Source organism: Mytilus galloprovincialis, chromosome 7, assembly GCF_965363235.1.
Source record: "Mytilus galloprovincialis chromosome 7, xbMytGall1.hap1.1, whole genome shotgun sequence".
NCBI classification, from domain to species: Eukaryota; Metazoa; Mollusca; class Bivalvia; order Mytilida; family Mytilidae; genus Mytilus; species Mytilus galloprovincialis.
The window spans coordinates 56768884-56792864 of NC_134844.1; the positions used below are offsets into that span (position 1 = coordinate 56768884).

The following is a 23981-nucleotide window of genomic DNA, read 5'->3' on the forward strand; positions in this document are numbered from 1 at the left end:
ACAAATTAAAACTGAGAGAAACACATCAAATATAAGAGAACTACGACACAACAGAAACACAACATTAAAATGTAACACACACAGAAACAAACTATAATATAACAATGGCCATTTTCCTGACTTGGTACAGGACATTTTAAGAAAACTTTGATTCTGATACAAATTTTAAAAAATCAAAGGGACTATGACCGTTTTACGTTACACTCTAAAGATGCAAAACTCTTTCCTAACCTTGATGACATACATATTGTCACACCAGACCAAGCCACAAATACTATAACATGTAGGGACAAATAAACATATACACCTCAGTCTCGGAAAACAATATTTGAATTAGTCTTTTTTAGCTTAAAACTAGTTATCTTAGACTGGAATTGTGTGACTTATGCTAGTTATTTTTTTGCTTCATTCCAATGTGATTTTTTCAGTTTGTTTTTATGTTGTGCTGTTGCATCACCACTATCCCAGTTGAGGGAGGGTTGAGCGCACACAAACATGTTAATCCGGTCACATTTTGTATGTGACTGTCATAAATCTGGAGCATGTGTTTCAGGGGTTGCCATTGGCTGTTTTCTATTATTTTTGTTTAGCCATTTACCATGTTGCTGATTTTTTCGATTTAATTGATTCACATTTTATATGTCGGAATCTTTTATAGTTGACTATACGTTTTGGGTTTTGTTCATTTTTGCAGAGGTAACAGTGACCTATAGTTGTTCATAACTATATATAGTGACAAAACATCGGACTGAAAGTTTCTATTCTGGCCGACGGTTATCAATAAGCTTAAATGACAATCATACCATATCTTCTTATTTTATATTGATAACATGTTGGCATTTTTTGAACTTTTTAAAACTTTTATGACTTTTTTTTTAGGTGAAAATACATAACGTTCATCACACTAACCTTATCAGGCAATGTTCTCTATAAAGCACAGTATTTTATAAATTATTTCGCTTCTTTTTTTTTTTAAGAAAGTCTTGTTAATAAGAAATTAATAAAAACATATACACTTATTTCGTATGGTGTTTTCATCTCTTTTTTATTCGATAGATATAATTACTATAAAATGATTTATATATAGACTGAAACACAATTTTGCAAATTTAGTTTGAACATAGCACACAATTATGTTGTCTGGTACTGTTCATAGTGTTGTTGTATTAAATCAGCATCGCTGCCAATTGTACAAGTTAGGACCGCTCATTTCTTTTAACGCAGGTTTAAAAAAAAAACCACGAAAAATAACATGCATTTCAATTCAGTTTTGGTTGGTTAATTACTGCATGATATTATACTAAAGTTCAATGTTACTTTTGTACTAAATGCTGAAGATGTATCGTATAGTGAGCAATTACAGGCCCGACATGGCAAAATTTGAAAGCATTCAAACTAGGAAATTAACGGCCTTACTAACGATTGGTTAGATTGAAAAATAACGAATACATGTTTAATGTTTAAAAACTAATATATATTTGGGCTAACATGTACTTTCAATAAATACAAGGAATCTTTGTCACAGTTTAAATCCGTGTGTTTTACTTGTGCACGTGTCTACTGTACAATAACAAAGAGTTAAAAGGTTTCATGACCTTATTGTTGCTGTCCTCCTATAAATTTGACATTACCCAGCTTGAGAATAAACAGGTGATATTTGAGTTCTGAAAAGTGTAGTTGATATCGCAACTTTTGGGCTAGTCCCTAAACGTGTATATCATATGTTATTTTATTTCTATTTAGGTATGTATATAGGGGCATTAGGTTTTTAACACTTTCTGTGATGGTTTCTGTACATTGACACACATATTTCCAAGATTCGTTTTGATTTGCGCAAATCGTATTGTGCATGAATACACTTACCAATCACAAAATCCTGTGCATAGAACCTAAGAATTATGTTCTGACTCCACATCTCATTATTCATTGAAGGATATATCGTAATATCTTAGTAGTCCCAATATTGTAGTACGGCTTTATAAATTACGCATCTATAAACTTAAGTAGCTATTGCTATAACAAGTCATGTCTTTGGTTCATCAATGGAAATCTTATGAAAAAATTTGCTATAATATATATTATATAAATTCAAAAATATTCGCAAATATATTATTAACGTATCGGCGAATGTTTTTACTCTTTCTGGGAACATGTGTTAACCGCAAAATAAATTAACTTAGGCACATAATCTAATTGACATTGTATAATTTTCTTGAACATATTACTTCAAAACTTTCATATGTATATATGTAGGTACACTATCGAAGTTAACTTTTATAACACGTGGTTCCTAGTGACCAATAAAAACGGGTTTTGAATTTAACTCTGGTTTATTATCGAAGGGTTTATATCTTATCTTGTAGTTGTAGTTAACGCCATGAATATTATCAAATTTTGGATACTTATTTCTACCGAGATTGAAAACAGTTCATGTAAGATGTTTTGAATATATACTTATTTAGTAAAGATGGATATACATATCTATCAATTTATGGGTTTTGTTCCATTAATGTGGAATACAAACAAACAAAAAAATTTATTATTGTTTTATTAAGGAAACATTGGTTACATATTTAACTTCTCTTACTATATTTAGTATTGATGTTTGATACGAACTTCTACCACTGAGTTGTATACATCAATAGTACTATTTCTATTTTAAAAAAATGCTTCATTAGTGCTTTATTGAATGCTTAAATTTGTTTGAGGAATCTCTGCAATATGGTATCGTCAATAATTGACTTAAGTCATTCAGGAATTAGAATGCTAATATTTCAGCATAACTCTTCTATCTTCTGTCGGGAAAAAGTATAGATCTTACAATCTGGTTAATGGTTCCTACAAAATATAGATTTTATTTTATTAGTGTATAAGTGTGTCATATCTATGATTGCTAAACATTATGGTACACCTATTATGTAAGCATATATAAATCACATACATTTTAAATTTAGACGTGCTGAAAATAATCTTAGTTAGACTCTCTCACTTTTATTATTTTGTTTGCTTGTTTCAAATTTTGTATTTCGATGATATACAATTTTAGAATGTGTTTACATATATATTCCAAAACGCGTCATTCACATGAAAATTGATCTGGTATTCTTTTAAAAATTGCCAAAGATTTTACTGCCATTGATAATTAAGACATTAACATCATATACTATGTAGTAAATGTAATCACATTGTTCAGGCCTGCTTCACTTAACGGAAACAATGTTTAAAAAGAATATAATTGATTTAATAAGAGATCAAACCATGTACTTAACTTGTGAATATTGATCAGCCATATTACTATTATGACACCGACATTCTAGATTGGATTGATATTAACGTTTCAGAATGTAAAATTCCATCGTGTTATAAAAGAGGGTCGGATTGCATATGTATATCTGTAATTTTAGTCAATTATCATGAATTTCTGTTTGTTGTAGAATCTGGTAGTATCAAATTAAAAAATATTTTTTTTTTTTTAGAAAAATGATATACAGAACGTATTATATATGTTAAAGTGATATTTGGTATAATCAAGGTAATTTTATAATCATACTTTATTTTAAAGAATTGGCAGTGTTTGTCATGTCATGTTTGTCACTGAATCATTCACATCGAGTCATGGTTCAAAGGTCATATACATTTTTTTAAACTGTACTTAACATTGAAGTTGAAATACTTTTACGATTTATATATTAACTAGACATTTATACATCATATCACTTAATCTCTGTATCGTGTGAGCTCAACGTTTACAGACTAATGAATTATGGTATTGACTGTTTCTAATTGTTGGAGGGAGTATGTTAATATCTGTATATTCGTTGTCTTTAGCATTTACATCTTTTGTCGCATAAGCAATTGATTGACTGATTGAGTTTTGTTTTCAAAACGACACTTTCATCACTATTGGCTGTATCGTCGCGGTAAGTTTTTATCGGTCGAGAAAGCAGATGTGTCAATAGAGAACCATCGACCTACAGCCGGAATAATGACAATCCTCGTCAATTAAGATTGGAGTCGCCACGTGCAAAATTCGTATTCACAATCTCACATAAGCAATGAAACATTATCCTCATTAAAATATTTAATAGAAACTATGATAATCAAGCGTCGCCAGGTACACATGCCTTAAAAAAAAACAACAGAAAATTGGTAAGAAATTATTTTGTTCCAGAAATATACGTCTCTAAATTTTGTAGGAAATAAATTTGAAGAAAGCTTGACTGTTTAAAACTATGTGTGAGAAATAAAAAAAAGTGTCAACATATTCAAAATATTTTACCGAATGAAATAGTTTCATTTGTATTGAGACAAGTAAGGGTTGCTAAGCGATGAAAACTAAACAGAGAAGTAACACGTTAATATGGAAATGTTGGTAACACGAGAAGCGAACAAACGTAAACAAATACATTTAAATGTACTTTAAAAAACGAATCAATTTGAACCCATGTCTTTATAAAGTGCTTGATGAAAGTTAAACACTACCAATAATTCACGATACAAAATACTTCTAAAAGTTACTTTAAATATATTAATCAATCATTATGCAGACAATAAGGTTCAGACAAGTTTTTAAAGAACACAGCAAATACGACAGAAATGTCTGACTTTCTTTGTTTCTTGATTCTAAAGTGCATTCTAAAAAACAAGAGGAGATGATACAACAATGATTGAAATAATATATGTACCCAGCTACCTTCCATCTAACTTGAGTAGCAATAAAAATACTCTTGTACAACGTATCGGTCCTAATGAAGGTTAGTCAGCAACATTTATTTCAACGCAGCAAATTCGCTGCCTTTCTTTCGTGGTAAGGCTGTGCTATAAGGTATTGCTGCATGGGTGACTAGATGATTGAGTAGGTACTACTACAAAAATAAAAAGTAATGTTAGGCACCGATCAACAGATGTAATGCAAGTTCTTGATAAAGAGCTATGTAAAACGTTTCATTCTTACTCATTTATATTAACTATCTGATAAAATAGTAGGATCTGTTATTTTCCATATAAAGAACATTTCAAATCAGAATGCCATGTATATCATTCCAAAGTCGAACAAGTGTGTTTAAAACTTAAACCTTTATCAACGACTTCTCGAAACATCGAAGGGGCATTTTAAAATTGTATTGATCTTGAAATTTAATATAACACTGAATATGTTAGCATATTTATAAATGGTTTTGAGTTGGAAAAATAAAATGCTTCTTTATTTTTTTCAAAAGATATGAAACCAAAGTATTTAATCATTGTATAACAAGAAGATATTGATTTGTTGATTTTGTGCCTATTCATTTGCATGACAAGTTCTTAATAGCTGTCAAACTAAGGTACACAATTTATGTTGAAAATAAAATACAATATTTTATTAAATGAATTCTGAGTATTTGTAAACCTTCTGTAGTAGTTAGTTAAATGCGGTTGTTTAATTTACCCTCTTAAGTGATATATTTCAAACGTTTCCTTGTTACTGATTGTGTTTGATATCGTGGTATTTTTGAAATAATGGTATAAAATTAGGTTATTTTTTTCAAATTGTTTAGACTGCAAAATGCAATGATTATATAGGCAACTGTCAACTGTTGGAGACTGCATTTATACCGCTTATTGTATTTTTGTTGTTTGTGTCGTTTGGTTGCGGTTTCATTTAATATTCCCCGCACCTTATTTTTATTAACAGTTCTAATATCCATTGATTTTAGCATTCACCTGCCACTGGTCTGTAAATTATTTATAACGTTTTTAAAGTCATTAACTCTGATTTTTAGAAAGAGAAGGTATGATAAGGTCCCTCAAACTCGAAATTCATTTTGTGTGTTTGAAAGAAAGTGATATGCTACACATCATTATTTGTATTATTGTTTTTGAACGAGATTGCGTCAATACCTCAAACCTCTTAAATTTAGAGCATATTGCACGTACTGTCAAAATAGCCTCATTACAAAGCCTTGTCATCATTTTGTAGATAAGAGCTAAGGCTTTACCCGAAACAGATATGTTGTTACTAGAGCAAGGTTGTTATTCTGAAATTAGTTCCGAAGCAGATGATATGAAAATGTGTAATATATATTCTATTTTACAGCATACATTTGGCAACATTATCAAGATTTATTTAAGTAACTATCATTATACTATTTAAAATTAATGCATTACAGATTTTAAAAGAGGTTCCTTTTTTTACTAGTTTTGTCGCAAAAAATTTGCTTTCCCAAGTTATTTTATCTACAATAAAAAAAAAACAATCGTACATTCATTGTGACACAGTTGTATGGCCATTATAAATATTGACTTTTGTACGTTTTTAGTTGATCTGTTGACTTACCATTGCATTGTCAGTTTATTTTTAAAGTATGATTTGAGCGTCTTGTTGGTGTCTTTCGCATCTCTGTTACAAAAGGTACTTTCATTATTCTAATATTGGCGACTGTACTTTAAAGTAGTTTGAATTAAGGAACGTCTAAATAGTGCAGATTGATATTTTTATGTGAGCCGGCGCTCGCTTTGTAAAAAATACATGAAATATGATTGCAAACCTTGTTTTGAATTATAAATAAGCGAATGGATCTTTTTACTTCATGTACTCATTAATATAATATTTAGTGATACAATAATAAAGACAAACTGTCCGGCTGTGTACTAGACAAACACCTAGAGTCAGGTTATAATCAATAGTCCCTTTGCAGGCATATCAAGCATGTTGTACATCACTATAATACTGAGTCAATCAGCTTTTGATGTGACCCAGCCGATAACATGACATCCAACACTATGACCGATTAGGCTTACACGAGACAACAATAATAACAGCTGTTTCGATTCTAATTTGTTCATGAACTAAATATGCATTTATTTGATTTTATGAAAAATTATTCCACCAAGTAAATATGTCTATTTTCATATTAAAAAAAAACAAAAAACTAGAGTTTCAGTATCTAGAAATTACTATGAAGTGTTCGTAAATCAGTGAACGCCAGTCCCATATTTGCAGAAAAGATACATGTTATTGTTAGTTAAAGAGTTATTATTTGTTATCTAGTATCTGTTGGATAAAAAAACATTTAACATTACAAATATGTTACTTTTGCCAGCAGAGGGTCACAAATGGACACAATGTGTAGGATCATTTAAATCGCCATATTTTTCATATGATGAATTCAAATTAAAAAAACAAGCCCAATAACATCGGCAATACAAATGAGAAAGGTTTAACATTCACAAAACACAGATATGTATGCAAAAGCTCAGAGGTGTCCGTTGAATATGATATGTAGTATTCGAAATACAAATTCACATTCAACAGAAAAAGAACAGGGAAATGCACATGCGCAACTGTTTAGTTAACAATTTTGTTTACATTATTAGTATTATTAGTATTTATATTCCTATTTTTGATATATATCAAGGAACATGATTCTTATGTTTCAAAAGAGAAATACAAAAATTGCTTAGTTTTAATTTTTGTAGGACGCTCATATTTTCAATCCGTACGACTTTTTTTTAGATTTTTTATATATGCCATATTTGTTTTCCTACCTGTTCTACTTTGTGATATTTTTCAGATTTCATTTGTACATAGCCAGTTTCAATAATGGGGCGCTGTTGCAGTAAAGAAGACGTAGAAACATATGTAAGATGTTGACTTTTATGTGTTTCAATATCTCTTTTCCTTTTTAGAGAAAGTGTTAGATGTATAGGTATGAAGATGCAAAATGTTGTCTATAAGTTGAGTTTAAAATTGATGTTATAGTTGTTCATCATATCAATTTTAAAACATTATTCATGTAAGGTGATTTATTGTGAAATCAAATGATTTCATTTTTACTACCGCTAAGTAGCCAATGTTTTGGTCTTTGCATTATTTCATGACACATTTTGTTTTTGTTGTTATTTGCAGTTCAGGTGGTACCCAACGCTTTAAAATTAATTTGGCTCGTCTAATTTTCTTAAAATCTTGACAAAGTATTTACTTTGACCCTTTTACAAAAATATAAAAATTTCAAAAAATTTGAACCAACCGTTTTATCAGAAAAATTACACTGGTTATATAGCAGTTTGACAAACACTTATTTTGATCATTGAGAAGCTTAATATTCCCTTAACAACACAACGAAATTAAAACGTTTAGCTGATTTTACAGAGTTATCTTCCTGTAGTGTTAGGTACCACCTTAATAAACAAATATTTTTGTATTCGATAAGCGCTAAAGTAGTTCGTCCTTGTTTTATAGTTGTAACTAGATCAAGTCAAATTCAAAAAGAGGAAGTCAATAACAACTGACAAAATCAAACGCTCTCAATCACGGAACAAGTGATAAACCATATTCCGGACTTGGTACAGGAATTTTCCGAAAAAAATGGTGGGTTACACTTGGTTTTAATAGCTAGCTTAACCACTCACTTGCATGGCAGTTATTTATAGTTCCGTTATATTTACAAAATTGGATAAGCAACCCAAATAGACATAATAGGTTAATGTGACAAAAATTGGGTTCAAATTGTTAAAACTATGTAACCATACACCACAGACATACACATTAATTAAAAAAAGACGTCAACAAAAAAGGTGAAGTAGATAATCATAAACTCATCATAGATGGCAGAATTAAAAGTTTATCCGTCTGACGCGCGTTTCGTCTACAAAATACTCATCAGTGACGTAAATTTGAAAATGACGCCAACACGTTTTTATGGTTGATAGACTATACCTTATATAGTATATATTTTTTGATAAAATAAAAAGAAGGTTAATGTAAATACAAGGGTAAACAAATTAGAACCAACGCTTTTAACATCCGTTGTGTATCAATCGCACCTCAGGACCCTTCTGCATTAGGAATGCCCAAAGTTTAAAAGTCAAAATCCCAATATAGGGATGCATCAATACCGGGTCACGTAAAAATCCATACGACAAAAAGAAACATAATAACACGAAGACACATAACGGAGAAAATAAATTTAAATAAAAAGATACACTACTTCAGCACCACGTATCTATAACTTAAGACGATCTTGTACTATTTGTGAGGAAGACTGAGTATTTATCTATTAGATGTTGGTACTTTCTGATTAACTTTTTGTGAAAATAAAGACGACATTTTCTTTGACAAAACCCAGGTTCATTTATGTTTTGCTCAGACGCCGATGAAATTTTCCAAAGTCTGAGTAGCAGCTGCAATCTCTTGACTATCGTATGAGTGAAGAAATGTAAACTCCATACGCGGGTGAAGTTGGAATATTTATAATTTCAAAATTGAAATGATCTCATTTGTCATAGATTTTGGTACTAAGATCACCATTGCTGTTACATTCGAGATTAATGAGTAGGAATGATGCGGAGGAAGCTGTATCTTTAGTTTCTTTCATCTCTAATGCAGGATGATATATTAATGGGACCCAATCAGAAAAAAATTGGAGTGTTAATGGAAAGATCATAATCACTATACCTGCATGTGAAATTAAATAATATAGCTTATTTGATATTCTTGTTTTTTACAAGTGTCTGACGGAACTCGAACTCGTATGCAAATAAGAAAAAAGTCGACCAGGAGACGAGGACAGTTGGTTCCCATGGAAAATGCTACAACCTGTTGGAAAAATTTACCTACACACTCAACAAACATTCAACAAAAATGTTGTGAATGAGGCTACTGATCACTTGTTGTTCAGTGTAGCAGGTCTTATTTTCGAGCTCAATTTTAACAACATAATGTAGAATTTTATCACAAAACAAAGAAATTGTAGTGTATATGGTATCATTTTTATGGAGGAAAGCATTGTGGATTATTTCGTTAAGACGAGTTTTTAATTTTTCACATGGTACGTTGGTGTAAAGTGTGGAAACATTGAAGGTTTCAATATATTTTATTTCGGAAATTGATCGAGATGTTAAATTTTCTAGACGTTCTTTTGAAGTCTTAAGAATCCACATATGGTTAATGCCACTAAGCGAGTAAACAGTGTAACAGTATTTCTGTAACCTCTCTTTCACAACGGACAACATTTTGGTTAATCAAACGAACAATTCATTTGCAGAAAATGCAGATAACCGGCAATGTACCGAGCGTACATTTATACAGATTTTCAATTTGTGGATTCTTCGTTTGATCAACGACTAATTGTTTTAACCCATTCTGACAGAGTGTCTAGTTCAACATTTTCTCATGCTTCCCATGCTCTGGCGTAATCCTCAACGAAATCCGTTATTTTGTTAAAGATAGATTCCAAATGATGTGCTGTTGCTCTCTAAATTCGGAACCATGAGATATCATCTTCCGGAGATTTTCATATTGAATTTTATTAAATCACCAGTAGTTACATGGCCAGAGGACTTTTAAATATATAGAGAGTGGGAAGTAAACATGTAAGAGGATTTTAGAAATATTCTTCTTTATCAAGATCTGGCAATGCTTGTTTATTATCAAATAGTTTAGGTGCAATGGTTTTGGTGTAACTATAGGAGACAATAGGAACAGACTTATTTTGAAAATAAAGCGGAATTGTAGATGTTACTTCTTTGTGATGAAGAACGTTGCTGATATTGATAGCATCTATATCTTTATTTGAAAACGGAATTGAAAGGAACTTCCTACTGTCATCGTGCAATTGTTCTGACCGTACTGGTTAAATAAACGGAAAATAGCTACATCACAAATTAGACTTACTAGTTATTGAGAAAACATATCTATACATCCTTTGTCAAAGGTATAATCTCTTAAACAGTTTCAAACGCTTACAAACAGTGAAAATAGAATGGTACGAATGTTAGATAACCCAAGCGGATGATGAAGATGTAAACGTAGGGCATCAAATCTCCCAGGGAGTGATCTAGATTTGGAAGACTTTTTTACGTTTGAACGATGATAATGTGTTTGCCGATGACTACGTTTGGATCTTTAGTTACTGGTGAATATACTCATTACATTTACATTACTGCAGGCTGGACTAGACACATTTCCTACACCTTAGATGTTATCATTACAAGCATATGGCCTTGCAGAACCTAATTCACTTATACAAAAAATAGCTCTATATATTCGGAGTACTAAGTATCAGGCTGTAAGTATGGTTGTAAATTTTCTCAGTGATGCGTACTTTCATAGTTAAAGAAGGACCCTGGTCCGGTTGATTGACATGGTTATAAAGAGTCCTGCAAACGGAATTTTAGACCGGTGTTGGTTGATCCTATTACCAGAAGGAATTCACCTTTGGGAATAACATGAACTCCAAATGATCTAATACTGCTGCGTTCACAGGGTTATATTCCCTCAATAGGGATGCATGACTCGTCATTGAAATCAAGATGCAGTCAAACTGTCGCTAAAGGTAATCAACACAATCGGTAAATCAGTCGTTATCAATTGTTTTTCCCCAGGTTATTTAAGTATTTGGCATCACTTTTCGAGTCGTTCGGTGTTTGATGACATTTAACTTCGTTTTTGATTTGGACATCTGATGGTTTTGTTTGTTGAACATGTGGAAACGGAAATAAGATCAACAAGAACAAGATGTATAATATGTCAACATGGCTAAAGTCAAAAGAACAATTGCCCACTGAAAGATAGTTGCTATCCATTTTTATGTTGTTTTTTATTAGATGCTATCAATTTTGTGACAGAGATAGCGAAAGAAGCCGCTTGGAGTTTGTAATTTCATTTGCTTCTCAAACTTTTGTCACGAGCGTCGTGTATACGGAATTCAGACAACTACGTTTTGCATGTAAATTCTAAATAAATGAACTTTAAAATAAATCTAAAATTTAACAGCGATTTAAAAGTTTTATCCCTTTCCATGTTAATGGCTTTCTCTAGGGCTGTTTTACTAAATAAAAGTTGTATTTATTTTAAATTTGAATCATTGTACTTTCCATATATATGTAACATTCCAAACTGAAATTCAGTAGGATCAAGAATTCTATTAAAACAAATCGCAATTTCAATATCTACTAGTAGAAATTGAAATTCTGATTAATACGTATTATTATCCAGTACTTTTCTTCGAAATTCAAATATCTACTGTATATCATTTGAAAATCCATATTTATACTAGTAGGATCTTTGATTGCACTAGATGGGTACTAAAAAAGACACAATACAAGAAATATTGTTTTCTTTATAACGGAAGGAACCGATTTACTCAAATCATTCCTATGAATTTATTTCACAGCAATACCATTAGTTCATACGGAGTACGTTAAGTTTAAATCAAAATAAAGATGCCGATTCCTATATGAAACACTTAAATGTTCAATTTTTAAATAATTATACGGACATTCTCTACCAAAACCAAAATTTTTTTTCTTATTTAAAATCTTGTCTATCATATAAAAATTAATTTATGTATGTTAATGATGTTTTTCGATACTACATTTTACTAAGAACATGTTCTATTTTCAATTATGTCTCAAAATCAATAAGTTTCTCTATTTATCAAGTGCATTAATACAAATTATAAATAATACAAAAAAGGTAAGTCAAATCCAAAATCATACTTACTATTGTGTTTAGTATTATCCTGAATCCTACTAGAAATTGGGTACAATCAAGGATCCTCCTAGTACATGTAGTACAAATAAAGGATCCTCCTAGTACATGTAGTACAATCAAGGATCCTCCTAGTACATGTAGTACAAATCAAGGATCCTCCTAGTACATGTAGTACAAATCAAGGATTCTCCTAGTACATGTAGTACAAATAAAGGACCCTCCTAGTACATGTAGTACAATCAAGGATCCTCCTAGTACATGTAGTACAATAAAGGATCCTCCTAGTACATGTAGTACAAATCTGGATATCCCAATTTCTACAATAGATACTGGAAATCTGATTTGTACATAATTCTAGTAAGTATAAGTCAGAATTTCTATTCTACTAGTACAAATTGGAATTCCAACTTGAACTGGGAGGATTATAATCCTGATAAATTCAAATTTGTACTGTAACATATATATCTTTAATATTTAGACTGCCACAGGAGGAATATCCAAAAATATAGTCGACCTACAAAACGTTGTTAAAGAATCGGCTTGGAAAAGGTATAGCAATAGTAGACAAAAGGATTTTCCAACGGCAGTAAAAAAGGTTCGATTAGATTTTGATTGGACAGGTGTAAAATTCATTCCAACGAAACCAAAATATTCAGATCACGGAACAGTTCAATATGAATCAAATATTCTATTTGAATCAGTATTCAAAAATAATAGCAACAAAGAGCAACACCATTCCTTGAAAACTGAACAACAGACCACAGGAACATGCAAGAGTTCAATAACAAAAGGTTATACAACTGGCTTTAATGTTGGCCTGACACTGTCTGCACCTTCCGATATAGTGGGGACAACAGCTGGTTTTTCTAAAGGTTTCTCAGTTGAAAATACGTTGGCAAATGAAGATCAAAGAACAATGACTTGGTCGGCAGAAGGTGTGTTGTTAGTCGAAAAGCAATCTATGCTTACTGCAAAACTCCAAATAACAGAAAAGCAAAGCTCTTATATTTTTACAACTAATGTTGCAGTAAAAGGAGAAGTTATAGTTACGTTCTATGAAAGAAAAAATAACAGGTATCTGATGGAATACAGAGCACCAATAAGAACAATTTTAGTTCAAAAGAAAGATAAGTTTAAGGATGACAAAGGAAAAATATTTGTAGAAGACATTGATGGAACAGCTTATGTGAAAGTTGAAGGGGAATGTATTTTCAAATATGGTATCAAACAAGAAATTATTATAAACCAGAACAGTATTAAAGAACAAAATACTTTGTCCTAAAATTCAAAAACAAACAATACAGATGATAATTCCTACAATTTGTATAATAAAAAAAAACTAAACTTTAACAACCATTACAAATATAAGGAAAAACATGTGTTGTGTAAACTCTGGAAAGAAATTTCCTACACGCATTTACAAACAAAAAGCAAAGAGAAAGCGCATTTACTGCAGTTCTTCGTTTTTACATTCAGAAAAAACAGTCAGACTTTCAAAACACAACAAGGGTCGTTGAACGAATTCTTGACAAACGACCTGAACAATGAGTTGAATTATAATGCATTATATTTGACTTAGTACAGTTAGTTCCAGTACATACTAGAATAATAAAAAAAAGAAGTTATCGGAATCTGCATTTTCCCACGTAATGAATGTCATTATCTGAATTTGTCGTTTTTAAAACTGGGAGGCTTTCATACAATACCTTTTTTGTTGGTTCTAAAATTTTGAATATGTTTACAACAAATTTCACAGAAGCAATTTATTAAGTTACTGATCCGATACATAAGTTAAATACAAATTAAATTAGTATGAAAGCTAACTGAGTTCGTTGACATATATGGTTGAGGTATATGCACTATAGGAATCTATGGCAAAACTTTTTAGAATTTTTGGTCCTCAATGCTCTTCAACTTTTTACTTGTTTGGCTTTCTAACTATTTTGATTTTAGCGTCACTTATGAGTCTTATGTAGACGAAACGCGCGTCTGGTGTATTAAATTATAAGACTGGTACATTTGGATACCTATTGGAATTAAGTTTTCCGAAATTGTCTAATTCAGAAAAGTGATTCGAAATCAACAAATGCAATTTTTGTAATCAGATATGCTCCATAATAAGTTAGCTGTTCAATCTCGATTGTCTCTTTGGCAATGTCACCCTCTTGATTCCTTATTTCTAAAATACACCCAATTCAATTACGAAAATATTTCATTGCAATGTCTGATTCAGATTATGAACTTCGAATCTCGATTTTAACTCAGATAATGAAGTTCAAATGTCACCTCTTGGATGTCGAATTTCAAAGTTGTGGACATTTCGTTTCGAATGATCCATATGGGCCTAACATTGTTAATAATACCAATAGTCCTAAATTCAAATAAAGAATCCGTTGTTTCACCAGTCCAGGAGTCAGCATAGTTCTGTCGACATGGAGTGTTATTTATATGTTCATTTCTGCAAATTTATTGTTTATAAAAAGTTGAATTATTAGAAACACTTACATTTTTCTATATCCATTGCATTTGGCATGTACCCAGTTGTAGGTGCTCATCAACTTTGAGTTTGAAATGGCATTTCATGTTTTGGTGTGAACACTAATGATAAAAACACGATCTATATATATTATAACGAGATTAAATTAGGTTAAGTAAGATGTATGTGTAATTTATATTCGTAGTGTCAGGGTGTGAAAATGACAATGAAAGCCTTTAAACGGTGGACTTCTCGTAAAATCCTGCTAAATGTAGGTTTGAAATTAAATGGTAAAACAAAATCTGAGCGGATCATCCGCCAACACTGCGACTGACTATTCCGACAAATATAAAAACGCGGCCACCATGACTCGTGGTTAATTGACAGATTTTCGTTAAAAGCCTATTTGCTCATTTCTCTAGCTTGTTTCTTACCCAAATTGTGTCCGATGTTCCATGAAGGTTATCAGAATAGCTCCCCTCGCCTCTCATTGGTTAGGAGACATTTTCAAGTATTTTGATCAGCGCTTTGTATCTGTTCCCGCTTCTCGAAGTCCCTCAATGAGTTAAAAACTTTCATTTGTGTTGATATCTGTGGAACAGGAAAATATTTCTATCAGAAAATGTGATTTTTTTTTAATTTCTTCACAATGGCAATTGTAGTTGAAAGCAAAATATCATTCAAAAGAAGTTATCAAGATTCATATATTATAGCTTGACGATACATTCGATTGAAATGTGATGTTACGAAACTCTTAATTCAAATGTTGCTGCTCTTTATCGGTGGAGCGAAAGTATTCTTCTTCCATGGGCACTGGTTGTATTTGCATAAAAATACCTTATGAATCAAGTGCGACGTAAAATTCACAGTTGAGACGATCTCATTCATTCTACCGGTCAAATTCGGTGTCGACAGTTGGTACCGAGACTTTCTATAAACCTCAAATAGAATGCGTTCGACTTGTCAGTAATTAGTTACTTCACGTGAGTAGTCTTATATTAAACAATAGTTTTTCGCATTCTGAAAGTGCTTTATGAAATGGTATACTTGCAGAACAATCGGAAGAACAATTGTAACCATTGTTGTCTGCATGTAATGCAATGTACAAATAATGTGTGAACTATCTGACGGCGTTTCGTTTTTTTCTATGGTTCATGTTGTATAATAAATAATGAATATTATAGATAATGTGATATTTGGTTTATTTAGAATCGACAATCAGTTTCAAAATCAGACCCTTTTAAACTTTTAAAGATATACCACAATTGTATAAAACAGAAATTATCAGCAATAAAAGTACAAGATCTACAAACTAGAGGCTCTCAAAAGCCTTGTCGCTCACCTGACTCTACTTTGATTTTAAAAATCATGTAAAAATATATAAAAATTATAACAGATGCCAAAATAATGATTGAGGCAAATTTGGGTTAATATTGGTCCCGTTATTTAATAAAATATCTTCGTGACCATCTTGGACAGTAAATCGGCAACAAATCAGCACCTCATAATGAACATTCATGCCATGTTAGGTTTCATTTCATTCAGTGGTTCTCTAAAAGAAGACATTTGTATGTATTTCCTATAGGATCCTATGTTAAACTTAGTCCCCCCGCTTGCGGCCATCTTGGATAATGGATCGGTTGCAAAGTAACAACACTTGGTCAACACCTCATAAGGAACATTCATGCCATGTTTGGTTTCATTCCATTCAGTTGTTCTCTAAAAGAACACATTTGTATGCATTTCCCATAGGGTCCTATGTTAAGTCAAGTCACCCGCTGGCGGCCATCTAAGATGATGGATCGACTGCAAAGTAACAACACTTGGTAAGCACCTCATAAGGAACATTCATGCCATGTTTAGTTTCCTTCCATTCAGTGGTTCTCTAAAAGAAGACATTTGTATGTATTTCCCATAGGGTCCTATGCTAAACTAAGTCCCCCGCTGGTGGCCTTCTTAGATGATTGATAGTCTGCAAAGAAATAACACTTGGTCAGCACCTCCTAAGGAACATTTATGCCATGTTTGGTTACATTCCATTCATTTGTTCTCTAAAAGAAGACATTTGTATGTATTTCCCATAGGGTCATATGTTAAAATAAGCCCCCCGCTGGCGACCATCTTGGATAATGGATCGGCTGCAAAGTAACAACACTTAGTCAGCACCTCATAAGGAACAATCATGCCATGTTTGGTTTCATTCCATACAGTAGTTCTCTAAAAGAAGACATAGGGTCCTATGTAAACAAAAGTCCCCCGCTGGCTGCCATATTGGATGATGGATCGGCTACAAAGTAACAACACTTGGTCAACACCTCATAAGGAACATGCATGCCATGTTTGGTTCCATTCCATTTAGTGGTTCTATAGAAGAAGTTCAAAATGTTAAAAGTTAACGACGACGACGACGACGACGATGGACGACGGACGATGGACGATGGACGACGGACGCCAAGTGATGATAATAGCTCACTTGGCCCTTCAGGCCAGGTGAGCTAAAAACTGAGTGACACTCAATGACTCCTTATATTCATTATTGATGTTTCATCGCGTTCTTTTTTTCTTAGTTATTGGATTTTGGTATATGTGTTTTAGTAGCTATTACATGTCGAGATAGACAGAAATTGTTCAAAGCCGAAAGGAGAACAACACTCAGATATATATTATTGACTGATATATCGAAAGCGCAAATTGACTACTTCTCTTTATTGGAGGAATGGCCTAGTAATGATTTATAAATTACATATTAAATGCGTTCACAAATCTTCACCTCTGATCGACCTTAGATTTACTACAAATAATTCATGCTACATTTTGTAGCATGAAGAATTTGTAGCAGGCCTAAGGTTTGGTTTATGATTTTTTTTTCAGATTGATCATTCCCGTCATTTAAAAAAAATATAACATGAGTTTTAAGTTTAAATAAATGGGGGATGTCCAAGTAAGGCAAAAGCTTGGAAGGTCGCGATCAACTGTTAAACAATCAATAGTATTTTCCTTGTTGCAGCTATGTCCCTTTAATACCACTTATAATGAATTCTAAAAATGTAAGGTTGTATATTAAAACCACAAATGAATAGAGAGACCAAGAGGCAGCAAAGTTAATCAAGCAAAATCAGACCTATGAATCATGTCATTGGTCGTTAATATTTTGATGACCGATTCGTGGAGGGTCGTTTGATTTTGAAGGAGGTCATGCAAGTTTTAATGAAAAAATCCATGTGGCATTTCTTACCATATACACGATTGAGGCGTCTCACTTGGTTTTTGTTAAACACCAGGCATTGTGAGTAAAATTGGGGTGTTTAGTATCATTCGTAGAATCGTAATGCTTTAAGTCAGACGGTAAAGACGGACTTTTTCAAAACATATTACATTATTTGTTTGACTGATTAAATATAGTTTGTAACCTTAGAGATATATATTGCGGTTGAAAGTATTTGTTATGCCTCAGATAATTGAACTGACAATTAATGTAATACCATTGTAATCAGTTATTTTATTAGAATAATTCTGCAATTTAGAAATATTTTACAATTTTTAAATCATAACATTAGATCTATAAGATGAAGAATATGTCCAAACGACTCGTGAGTAAAACCTAAATGTAACAATCTAAAATCAATATATAGATTTCATGTGTATCACTAAATGCCTATATCAAAATTGAAAGCTTATTGTATAACATAAAATAAGAAATTCAATATATTCATGTTTTACATTTAATAATTTTAACAATGGATTAATAAAACACTACTGCAATTATAAAAATTATAAAAACAGGTTACTAATAAAATCGATCATTTTGTTTTAAATTATTGAATTATAATGCTTTATTTTTTTCAAAAGGTTTTGCCAAAAACCAAAACGTGGTTTATTTTTGCAAAGTTGAATTATTTCGATTTCTAGCGCATAACCTGTCAAAACTACTAATAATGTTCAATTTTTTACAAAGTGTTTTCTCTTCTAACAGTATCATTATATCTCAAAAAACAGGATATGGGTGTTCATTACGGTTTTCTCTTTTAAATTATACGTGTTATTCTGGTTAACTCTCTTTTCTTTTGTCAACCAAGCAGACAGTTTATAGTTTATTACCCCGATTTTGTTTTTTGTCGATGGATTTATGAGTTTTGAACAGCGGTATACTACTGTTGCCTTTATTCAAGATAGAGGGCAAACATGCTAAAAATGTGTCAAAAACTCGTAATTTAAGGACAATAGCTCCTGTCAGAGGTCAATATATTAATTGTTTCATTACCTTTCGCATATATATTAAGGTATGTTATTGCTGATTATTTCTGAAGTTAACAATTTCAGTCTATGCAATATCTATGGTGAAGAGTATAAGGTAAAACGAGAGAAAAAAAAAAGAAGAAAATAACACATATTGTATTTTTTTCATTTTTTGTTTGACTATTGTTGAGATTTTTTCCAGGAAATAAGCAAGAACGCTAAAGTGGTCATGTCTTGTCCTTTAAGAGTCATTATTCCAATACACGTCTGATAATTTGAAAATGTAAAAAAGTATCACATTGTCTCTATTGTCCTTTTGTTTCTTCAATTATTATTTCATCATGATAGTTTCCAGAAAATAAGAAAAATAAAAAGTTTACTGATAACTGCAATAAAGATAAAAAAGTATTAAGATGTATATACTATTAAACCATGTAAACTGTTTACATACATCTGTACATATGTACATTTGTATAGGCATATCAATGGATGTACATTTTAACAACTTTACAGATATACAATTAATAAACACTTTACCAAAAATGTATTATATCAAAAATATCAAACTACAAGGTAAATTCAAAAAGGGGAAACGTCCATAAAACTTGACAAAGTCAAACGCGCGACTATATCAACCAAGTACTTGTAATTCAGTGTTAAAGATTAATAAAAAGATAATTCTATTAAGGTTATAAAGATATACGATACACTGTGGAACAATATCCTCCTTATGGAAATTTATTTCTCTACTAATTTTCATGCTATTTTCACATGTCTCAATTCCAGTGAGAAAACTATTCCTCATCTCTAGAGAAAACTTTGTACTCGGCAAATGATTGGTCAAAATTTCAATTATGACGTTAAAGTTTCTTGATTTCTTCGGAATTTTCCATTGTGACGTCATAAAAAAAAGGCAACCATGCCTGATGACGTCGCATATAAAGAACACAACTTTCTGCAAATCTTTAAACGGGAAGAATAAACTTGTTTAGATGTGTATATCCATATTTTTCCTCTCTCAACAGTTAAATTTTTAAAATTTTAAAAGCTCGGCAAATTATAATATGTAACTGTCTCGAGTAGGGAAATATCGTAACACACTTGGTGCATTGGTGGAATCTATATATTTCTATTACTCTGTTGGTTATGTCATTCGTTCAAAGGAACAGTCATGAAAACTGTTCTTGAAATTTCTACATAACAGTTCCACTGACAGCTTTAGAAAATGTTTAAAAAAAGGTAAGCTCCTCTTTCAACTTAACGACTTCTAAAGTTCCTCCCACATTTTTTCTACAGTAACATATTGTATAAAGAGATATTGTGATGAGGTATATTGAGTCATCAATGTTAATTAGAAGTGCATTCTCCAAAATTCTAAAGATCTATTCTAAAATGTTCAATCGCAATCTTTAACTACTGCAATAAATTCCAAACTATGGTTTACACTACTATTCTCCGTTCTCAATTGAAAGATCGCATACATCATTTAACAGAGCTTTTTCCACATAAACGTGAAATGTAGATAGACATTTTGTGCGTAAGCTTTTACTTTCGGAATAACCACACTGATTTTAACAACAAATACCCCTTAGATAATATATCAATATGCTGTACTGTACTGTATGGTCTTAGATCTTTAGATATCAGTAAGGTCGTCTGTTCTGTCAATGTAACGACTTTGTCCCATTCTTGATTGTGACCATTTTTTACTGAATTTGGATTGGCATGGCGCTGATGCATATGCAAAGAAGAGGCTTACCTGTCGATTCACCTGATTTCGATCCTGTTTGAGTTTATGCGTTTCCTTCCGTTTTTTCTTTGTTTCCTTTATTTGTCTATTTTTCGTCGATTAGTGTGATTTAAACATCGGTAAACTAATGTCACCCTAATTTACACTAGAACTGATTTTGACAAATATATCTATATAGTATATATAGTTCTTATATGTCTATTTTTTCTTATTGTTTTTGTTAATTTTATTCTCATTCTTCCTTCATTCATGCTTTTCTCCTAACAAAATATGTATGCTATAAAATATATATGCTGATTTGGAGTTGTGAAAAAAAAAAAAAAAATTCCACAAAAAATTCAAATATGCGAAGGAAATTAACTAGTTGTGTTCTAAAATGGCTATCAGACAGTTCTTTATGATTTTTGCTCATTCAAATTTCTCACCATTTTGATTTTTTTTTCTTACTTTTTAATCATATATACGTAAAGTAATGACACATTACAGCTTTTCCTAACTACATGAGCCCTTTAATTTGGTTTGTTCACACACACCTTCCTAGATAACTATTCGTCAAAGTCCCTCTTCACGATCTACTGAAATGAATTTTATGTTATAACTTGGTAAATTGGACGCAAATTTAGTATCTCCCGTTTCGACCCGTCCATTTCTAGTGGGAGAAGATGCCTGCAGCTGACTAAAGTTGTCGTCCATTTATGTCCCATGGAAACCATATAAAATATTCCTTGGGAAACTATAAGATTTCTGGTGCAAAATATTGGAAACGCGTAAAAATAGTACCATCTTACTTTCTATTTCCCTTGAAAACCTTCATGGATACCAGTGGACTATGTATAGTTTCCCAGGGAAATATTTATGTTGTCTGTTTCCTTTCGAAATTCTTCATTTTCGTTTAAAAAGATATTCGTTCATATAAAAAAATAATAAGATGCGGTATGCTTGCCAATGAGATAACTCTCCGAGCAAGAGAGAAACTGACACAGAAATTAACAACTGTAGGTTACAGTACGGTAGTCAACAATGCACAAAACCAATACCGCATAGTCAGCTATAAAAGTCCCCGAAATTACAAATGTAAAACAATTCAAACGAGAAAACTAACGGCATAATTTATGTTTTAGTTTAGGCTATTTCATTCATTCAAAAAAATCCTGTATGTCATATTCTTTTTTGTACCACTTCCAAATCTAATTGCTTGTTCGTGTAATCCTCTGCAATTAAACAAGTCCTGTAAAGTTAAAAGGATTTCAATCAGTAATATTGAATCATGTTTCGAAATGTTGCTTTTTTTACATTGTAGGAAAGTCCAATTTCTATTGTTACCAAAACAAAACAAAGCACGCCCCCCTTGGAAATTATTCATTTCCTCAACAGCAAATCAGAAGTTTACCCCTGTATAGTTTTCAAAAGTTTCTATTACTATATTGATATGGTGAATTATTCCGATAGAGTCTGACTCAGCTGAAATTCACTAACAGTGCTAAATCATGATTAGAACTGTGCTGTCTGTCGTTAATAGAAGATGTTCGTTGTTATTCTGTGGTTTACATGTTGTAACGACTGTAATTATATTATTTATTTATGCGTTTCTTTGTGATTAGTGTTCTTGTGTTTGTTTGTGCTGTATTTTTGTCACGTAGTGTTGTCATTTTAGTAATATTTTTTCACATTGCCATACAATCGGGAGAAATGGCAATAAAACAAGTTTCAACCCACCATATTTTTCTTAAAATGGCCTGTACCAAGTCAGGAATATGGCAGTTGTTATCAAACAGTTCGTTTCTATGTATGTTGGCTTTTTTTAGTTGCATTTCAGTGTTTCTGTTGTTCCTTTGCTGTCCTCTTATAGTTGATGTGTTTCCTTCGTTTTAGTTTGTAACCCGGATTTGTTTTCTCTCAATCGATTTATGAATTTTGAACAGCGGTATACTACTGTTGCCTTTATTGAACTCTTTGTAGTTTTCATACATTTTATTTGAATTACAATCGCATTTGATAGTTTTTTACCCAGATATTTTGTATTGCTATATTTTTCCTGGATAATTTTCCATTAACTCTTTAAAAAACCCAAAATAAGATACTCTTACTATTGTTTATAGTTGTCATTAATCTAAGGACCAAACAAAATTATACTTATTGAATCAAGACATTGCATATTATAATATCGTCTTTAAGTATTCTCTCAACTGAAATATTAATTATAAACCAGAAGCATATAATCTAGTTTCAGTAGGCATGTTATGAAAGGGATATAATTAAAATACTACGATGATGTTACAATATCGATACAAGATATATATATATAAATAAAAGGTAAAAAAGGTCTATAAGCAGAACTTAATAATCTTGGTAAATCTACTCATCTGTCGAGCATTATAAATAGGTAACAATTGAATATGTATTGTTTTCTATGGAAATATTTTTGTTGCCTGTTTTATATATAAATAAAAGGTAAAAAAGGTCTATAAGTAGAACTTAATCATCTTGGTAAATCTTCGCATCTGTCGAGCATTATAAATAGATAACAATTGAATATGTATTGTTTCCTATGGAAATATTTTTGTTGCCTGTTTTTAAAAAAAGGGGATATTCTTGTTTGGATCTTTTTCAACTGTTATATATAATGTAGGAAAGATGTAGAGTTTTGATAGCATGATTGAGTACAACTAATGCAACTCAATTTTACACTGCTGGTTTAGTATTTCAAATTAGAGGATAATTACAATCAAATATTTGATGGTTTTTCATTTCCTATTGTGACTTATCCGTTCCTTTAGCACCTTCATATGGTGTTTATATATTTCAACTTCATCAATTCGCTCGTGCATGCAACATTGTATTTGATTTTAAGGTTCATCAATTGAAAAATATGACCGTGTTTACACCACAAAATCACAAAATCTTCTATGAATACAGACAAACTGGTGCATCTAGGAAAGTTTTAATGCATGGCAGTTGGTAGAAATATAAAAGTTATATTTAGTCAATGCAGAAGATAGCAAAATAAACAAACACATGTGTTTCATTTGATACGGTCCACACAA

The 23981-nt window shown here is 31.5% G+C and overlaps 2 long non-coding RNA genes across 3 annotated transcripts in view; one reads left to right on the forward strand and one right to left on the reverse strand.

Moving 5' to 3' along the window:
• The first annotated feature begins 2341 nt into the window (after positions 1-2341).
• On the forward strand, positions 2342-16139 carry LOC143083346 (uncharacterized). Its single transcript, XR_012980654.1, has 4 exons — positions 2342-2432; positions 7554-7621; positions 9490-11315; positions 12954-16139. It is a non-coding gene; the product is annotated as an uncharacterized LOC143083346 (long non-coding RNA).
• LOC143083347 (uncharacterized) overlaps positions 2446-23981 on the reverse strand; it is a 28303-nt gene continuing 6767 nt past the window's right edge. Inside the window, exons 2-3 of one of the 2 annotated variants that reach the window (XR_012980655.1) lie at positions 15386-15542; positions 2446-2838 (exon numbers count right to left, since the gene is read on the reverse strand). This is a non-coding gene — a long non-coding RNA (uncharacterized LOC143083347). Of the gene's footprint in view, positions 2839-12703; positions 12793-15385; positions 15543-23981 lie in introns of those variants that run through there. The other variant, XR_012980656.1, reaches the window with a different exon arrangement.